The sequence below is a fragment of the Pipistrellus kuhlii genome, unplaced genomic scaffold (assembly GCF_014108245.1).
Source record: "Pipistrellus kuhlii isolate mPipKuh1 unplaced genomic scaffold, mPipKuh1.p scaffold_m20_p_2, whole genome shotgun sequence".
Taxonomy (NCBI): domain Eukaryota; kingdom Metazoa; phylum Chordata; class Mammalia; order Chiroptera; family Vespertilionidae; genus Pipistrellus; species Pipistrellus kuhlii.
Genome location: NW_023425515.1, coordinates 92,900,740 through 92,908,154, shown reverse-complemented (window position 1 = coordinate 92,908,154; position 7,415 = coordinate 92,900,740). Strand labels below are relative to the sequence as shown.

The window sequence follows — 7,415 nt, the reverse complement described above, 5'->3', positions numbered from 1 at the left end:
ATATATCAGCATACTAAAAATATTGGATGAGACTGTTTTAAATACAGATATATTAGCAAGGCCTGAGAAAGCACATAACAAAGGGTAAGGACTCCAAAAAGTGGGGAAGGGAAGCATGAAGCCCCTAAAGGGACAGTGCTATGGCCTTAATGGAGGGAAGTCATGCTCGCTAACTCTCTACCCTTACATGATTTTTATCAACTTGATGGAGATATAATTCACATATCATAAAATTCATTCTTTTAAAAGGCACAGTTCAATGGCATTTTATCTAATAAAAGAGTAATATGCAAATTAAACATCACCTCGCTATAACCACAAGCAACTCCCACCAGCCAATCAGGAGCAAGTATGCAAATTAACCCAACCAAGATGGCTGCAGCCACAGAGCAAACAGAAGGCTTGGATTTTCCCAGCTATGGAGGAAGCCAAGTTTTCCACACATCCTAGCAGGCCCAGGCCTCCACTCAAGACTACAAAGTTTCAATTATACAAGATAAATAAATTCCAACAAAAATGGCGGCAGCCACAGAGCTGGAGTGAGCAGGAGGCTTGAGTTTCCTTCAGCGATGGAGGAAGCCAAGCTCCCACAGCCCTGGCCTGCCTTGGACCCCACTCAAGGCTACAAAGTTTCAATTATAGAAGATAAGTAAACCCCAGATACCAGGGTCTCTGCTTGGGTCACCAGGGGGCATGGTTGGCCTGCAAACCATCACAGGCCCCTCGCCCAGGCTGCCCCACACCCCAAGGGAACCCCCACCCTGATCTGGGACACCTTTTAGGGCAAACCAGCAGGCCCCCACCCATGTAGCAGGCCTCTATTATATCTAATAAAAGAGTAATGTGCAAATTGACCATCACTCCAACACACCAGATGGCTGCCCCCATGTGGTCAAAGATGGCTGCCCCCATGTGGATACAAGATGGCCACCACAAGATGGCCAGCAAGGGAGGGCAGTTGGGAGGAACCAGGCCTGCAGGGGAGAGTAGTTGGGGGTGATCAGGCCTGCAGGGGAAGGCAGTTATGGGCAAACAGGCTGGCAGGGGATCAGTTAGATATCAATCAGGTTGGCAGGGGAGTGGTTAGGGGGTGATCAGGCTTGCAGGCAGAAGCAGTTAGGGGCAATCAGGAAGGCAGGCAGGCGAGCAGTTGGGAGCCAGCAGTCCTGGATTGTGAGAGGGATGTCCAACTGCCTATTCAGGCCTGATCCTACTGGGATCGAACATCCCTCAAGGGGTCCCAGATTGGAGAGGGTGCAGGCTGGCCTGAGGGACACTCCCTTACCATGTATAAATTTCATGCACTGGGCCTCTAGTTTAGTATATTCACAGAGTTGTGCAACCATCACTCTAATTTAATTTTTGAGCATTTCATTACCATAAAAAGAAATCCTAAATATAATTTCTCACCATTCTCTCTCTCCCAAGTTTCTGACAACCATTGATCTATTTTTTGTCCCTATTGCTTTGCCTGTTTTGAATATTTCATATAAATGAAATCATATAATACATGAACTTTTCTGATTGGCTTAAGTTAGCATAATGTTTTCAAGGTTTATCCATATAGTATCATGTATCTGTTTTCATTCATTTTTATTGCCAATATTAGGAGCATGTCTAATATTCCTGCAATTAACTGAATATTTATGTCCCTTCCCAAGTTCATATGTTGAAATCTTAATCCTCAATGCAATATTAAAAGGTGAATTCTTTGAAAGGTGATTAGGTCATGAGAGTGAACCCTTATGAATGGAATTAATGCCCTTATAAAAAGTCCCCAGTGCCAAGCCAGGTAGCTCAGTTATTTGGAGCATCATTCCATAAACCAAAAAGATTCAGGTTTTTGTTTTTTGTTTTAAAGTAAAAATAAAACTTTATTGTTGCTTTTTGCCACATGGTAGCATTTTACACACAGGCTTCGGTCTTCAGAATATCCTGGATTTAGTAGAAAAACCCTTTAAATAAAGTTTTGTACAATAAAAATTTCTCAGCAGTCAAAATTTAGACTAAAAAAATACATGCAAAACATATTTTTTCTGAAAACACTTAACTTGAAACAAAGCACTGAACTACACAAATGCAGAATGAGAACAGCATTTTATCCACCAAAAGTAGTCATCATAAAGGGTGCAAAAGTCACCTAACTACACTAGGCACTGTTCACTTTTTAAACAGGAGATAATAAAAAATATTGTCTACAAACAATATCCAAACTCTAAGGTAGATTTCAGAAAGCCTTCCATTTCATGCTTTAATAGCCATGAGGTGAATATGATTGAGATCTGGAACATGATCTATATCCTCCATGACTATAGTAAGGAGAAGGTCTTCCATAAATCTAATCCCTGTCTTCAGCAGCTCTCCATCTTCCTCCACTTCCACCACCACCTCTGTATGATCTGCTATAGTAGTCCCGATCATCATAGCCACCATCGTATCCTCTGTTGTAGTAATCACAATGGTGTGAGCTGCTATAGGTAGGTCTCCCCATATAAATTCCTGGTGTTGGAGTATGTGGTCCTTTTGTTATAGAGAAATCACCTCTGATTCTACGTCCATCAAGCTCCATTCCATTGGCACACTCTTTTGCTTCCTTGGCATCATCTACATTTTCAAAATATACAGAGGCAATTGAACGTCTAGATAGCTGGTCATATACGATAGACACATCAACAATGGGGCCATGTTTAGAGAACACTTCTCGTAGATCTCTTTCAGTAGTGTACAAGCTCAGCCCAAATACTCCAACATAACAGCTGGGATCAGGATTTGCCTCTGTTGCAGGTCTGATCACCAGCTGTTGTGTCAGGATGTGTGCGGGAAGCAACCAGTGAATGTGTCTCTCTCACATCGATGTTTTTCTCCCTCCCTTCCACTCTCTCTGATTCCAGACATGACATCTGTGAGTAGACATGGGACAATGACTGTGGCTATGACGCCTCCAATAATCTCGACTGTAAGACCTGCTACGGATGGATCATCCATGGGAGCGAGACCAAGATCTTGATCTTGTATAATGCCTTTGAGAACTTCTTCTGGATCTAGACCTAGATTCAGATCTGACCTGGACTTTGATCTGGAACATCTGGAATCTTCCTTGGAGGGAGACCTTGCAGAGGCATACCTTGCAGATTTTCCAGATCCATGAGCACTTCCACTTCTGGAAGCAGAACGGGATTCCGCTTGCTGTAGTTCTGCTTGCTGCCGTCGCTCATGACACCTAGCTGCTGCAGCCACCCCGCTGGGCTCAGTGTGCTTCAACCAAAGCTGCCAGCCTCTTGCACCTTCTTCACAAAGGCTCAGCCGCAGCCTGTCAGCGCCCACAAGTTTCCACGCCACTGAGAGCCCAGCCACTCCACACCGCGGCCACAGGGACTCTACATCTCTCCAAGGCTCGGGTTTGATACCTGGTCATGTCACATAGAGGAAGCAGCTGATCAACGTTTCTATCTATCATCTGTCTATCTATCTATCTATCTATCTATCTATCAATCATCTATCTATCAATCTATCTATCTATCATCTATCTATCTATCTATCAATCTATCTATCTATCATCTATCTATCTATCTATCTATCATCTATCTATCTATCTATCTATCTATCTATCTATCTATCTATCTATCTATCTATTCTCAGGTATGGATTGAAAAAAACGACCACAGAGAACTTCCTAGTTCCTTCTACTATGTGAGAACATGTGAGAGTGAGAAGACTGCTGTTTGTGAACCAGACAGCAGTCTCTCACCAGTATCTGCCAGTGCCTTGATCTTGGAATTTCAGCCTCTAGAACTGTGGGAAGTAAATATTTGTTGTCTCAGTCATCCAGTCTATGGCATTTTGTTATAGCAGCTTGAAAGGACTAATACAGTCACCTTGCTTGAATATTCTACATTTATTTATTCATTCATCAGTTGGTAGATGAGCATTTGTGCATAAGCTTATTTGTGTATATATGTTTTTATCTTGGGCTTATACCTAAATCTCTGGGTTATGTGGTGCCTCTATGGTTAACATTTCAAGGAACTGCCAGACTATTTCCCAAAGTGGCTGTACTATTTTACATTGTCATCAGCAATGTATGAGGGTTACAATTTCTCCATGTTCTTGCTAACACTTGATATTCTTTTTATTATAGCCATCCTAATGGATATAAAATGGTAACTCACTGTTGTTTGATTTGTATTTCCCTAGTAACTATTGGTGTTGAGCATATTTTAATTGTATTGTTGAGCTGTAAATGTTTCTCATATATTCTGAATATAAGGCTTCCCTCTCCCTTACCTCCAGAGGATAACTCTTTCAGCTAACGCAGCAATTATAGGAAAGAGCAAGAAGGAGATGTGAATACTAGCACATTGAAGGTTATCTTGCTTTGTAAGGTCTGGAGTTATCCTACTTACGAGGGGGTAGGGTGGGCCAACTTTGTTAACAAGAAGCATTTTGGGTCTATACAAATACTTGGAAAGGAACTAAGTTTAAGCCTCAAATATCTGTGTCAGCAATATTGCAAGAGATAACATTGTCAGGAAAAATCTGAGTCCTGAGATCCCCAATTGCCACCTGCTGCCATAAAAGTCCTATCAATTGTTACTATTCAAAGTGTGGTCCTTTGACCAGAGACATATACATTATCTGGGAGCTTGTAAAAATATAGAATTTTCATGCTCCACTCCAAAGATACTGAATCAGAATTGTTTAAATAAGACTTCCAGTGATCTGTTTGCACTTTAGAGTTTGAGACTTACTGCTTCAGGGTACTTAAAATAGATTTTAAAACTGCATTGCAGAAGGCTTGCCTGGGTACCTGTGCCAGATGGGGCTGGCTGGTTCTCAAGGCTGGATTGGGAAAAAAATAATGCAGGCAAATTTATCTTCAGTGTCCCTAAACCAAGCTCCTCAATCCCAACTCTTTCCTTTTATATTTAGGAGCCCTCTTTAAAACACACACACACACACACACACACACACACACACACACACACACACACACTAGAACAAAACAAAAAACACCAGTGCCCTCTCTTGGTTCTACTCCCCTTCTATAGGACAGCATGCGTGTGTAACATTCCAAATGTCATCACCTCAGAGAATAACACCATCAATGCTTTCCACGAATTAAGAAATAAAAAAACCTAAACCTTTTGAAGAAAAGCCCAAAGACTTTCCTAGATCCTGAAATTACACCAGAATTATCATTATTATTTATATTCTATGTCTTACATTGTGCCAAAAAATAATTGAAGAATTGAAATAAAGGTAGAAAAAAATTTAAAAATGCCACCAAGGATAGGCTCCATGAACCAAATATATGGCATATTGAACTATATGCTTTGCTAGAAACAGGTTGCAAATCTGGTCCTGAACTTTCTATTAGTCAATGAAAAGAGAAAAAAAAATTAATAATTACATGTTCAATGTTCAAAAGATAAAAACCAATCAGCTACTCAGAGTTGCCTGGCTATTCTTGGTATTTATGTTTAAGAGAATTTTCTTCTTTAGTCTTCAGATTTCTAGGCAAGAGCATACAGACCCAAACTCATGAACCCTCAGTGAGTTGACATTATCTTGGGAAAAGCATTCTAACATGAGCATCTTGTATAAACACAAGAGTGAGCTAAAGCAGGCAGGGTTTAGTTCACATACCTACCACAGTTCACTGAGACCTGAAGGGTTTATGCTACAAAGAAGGTGTGCCTTTTAGTGTCAGGGGTCTTGTCCAGCATCTAGAAGGGTTCAGGAATCTGAAGAAAGGCTGTGTGTAAATTATTAAAGAGTCTAGAGATGAAACATAATTTTGGAAGGCATTTTGGGGAGCTAGAGAAGACCTAGCTAAAGAAACCAAGTCCCCCTATCTCTCTGGACCCCTTGCTTTTTTTTTTTTTTTTTTTTTTTTTTTTTTTTTTTTAACACAAATTGTCCTAAAGCAAGGTGGATGTACATATCAAAGGCAAGGTTTAGTATACAGAATCCATTGTCAGATTGGGGGAACTGCCTACTGCTGTTCAGGTGTTTAGCCAGTAGAAGGCAATAACATGTAGATTAAAATGCCCTCAACTGTCTGGCAGCAAGCAATCATCTATACCAATCTTTAGGTATGGGGAAATGCCCTTAGTCATTTCCAGCAGGTGATCCTCAAGGTTCTGTCACCCTTTTGATGAAACTTTTTGCATTTCAGGCATTGTAGGTGATCACCTAAATTGGACCAGTCTAGTGAACTATCATGTTTTCCCTTTCTCCTTTTTTCTTCTTCAACTATTATTCTACTGTAGAAAATCCTAAGATGTCTTATTTTGGGTCCAGACCACTGAGTCAAAAGATTTACTCTCTTTTACCTAATAGAGGAACCTGTCTTTGCTCAAGTTCTCTTAGAACATTGGAAGTGGCAGGGAGTTTGGAGATCCCTAGGTTTTTCTCTAAATGTCACTAAGCAGAAAGCCTTGGAAACTGGATGCTTCCAAGCACAGTCATTGAGCACATTGCCAATGGAGAAGTGCTAGTGTCACTTATGATACTAGCAGTTTGCTGCCAAATGGTCGTGATAAAAGGGAGGGGTGCAAGCTAACTGAAAGCCTGTGGGAAGCTAGAAGGGCAAACACAATGTGATATATGGAAGAAAGGATTGATGTAATGGAAAGAGTGCTTGGCTGGTGTTATCTGTGTGGTCTTGGATATCACATTAATCTGCCTGAATTTTTCTTACTTATAATAAATAATCAAAACAGTTAAAACTTATTGGGCTATCAGCAGTTTACACAAACTATGTCAAATTTTCACAACAATCCATATGAAATTCCTTCTATTTTCTTCATTTTATAGATAAGGAAACTGAGGCACAAATAATGTCACCTGCCCAAAGCCACTCAATTGAACCCAGACAGTCTGACTTCAGAGTCTGAGCTACGACAATTTAGAGGGTCAGGTTAGATGAATGCTACAGACTTTTCCCACCTCTGCTATTAATTTTCTCTCTTGCTAAATTGGGATACTGGTTGCGATGAGATAGCACACTAAGTGCTTAGTACAATGCCTGGATCATAAGTACTCAATAAATGCCAGCTGTTACTATTTCTCATACTTTTACTATTACCATTGCCATTTTATGAAACAAATCAGTTCTGTCATCCCCTCCACAGCTGCCCAAGTGCACAATTAGCCCCACTGAACTGATTAATACATTCAAACAATGGTCAACTCAGTCATAAAATCAAGCAAGCTTAAAGTGATACTGAAATTAATAAACTGTCTGTGATGATGTAAATGCTCCATGTTTGCACCATTCCACGTGGCAGCTACTGCCCATTGAGCTCCTGAAACAGAACTAGTGGGTCTGAGGGACTGAATGTTTCATTTATTTATTTTTATTTGTTTTAAATTTCTTATCTCAATACCCACAGATTGCCAGTGGTTACAAT

General features: G+C 40.5%; 1 pseudogene; it reads right to left on the bottom strand.

Annotated features, from left to right (window-relative positions):
- Positions 1 to 1,861: 1,861 nt before the first annotated feature.
- Positions 1,862 to 3,368, bottom strand: LOC118724286 (annotated as a pseudogene).
- Positions 3,369 to 7,415: the final 4,047 nt, after the last annotated feature.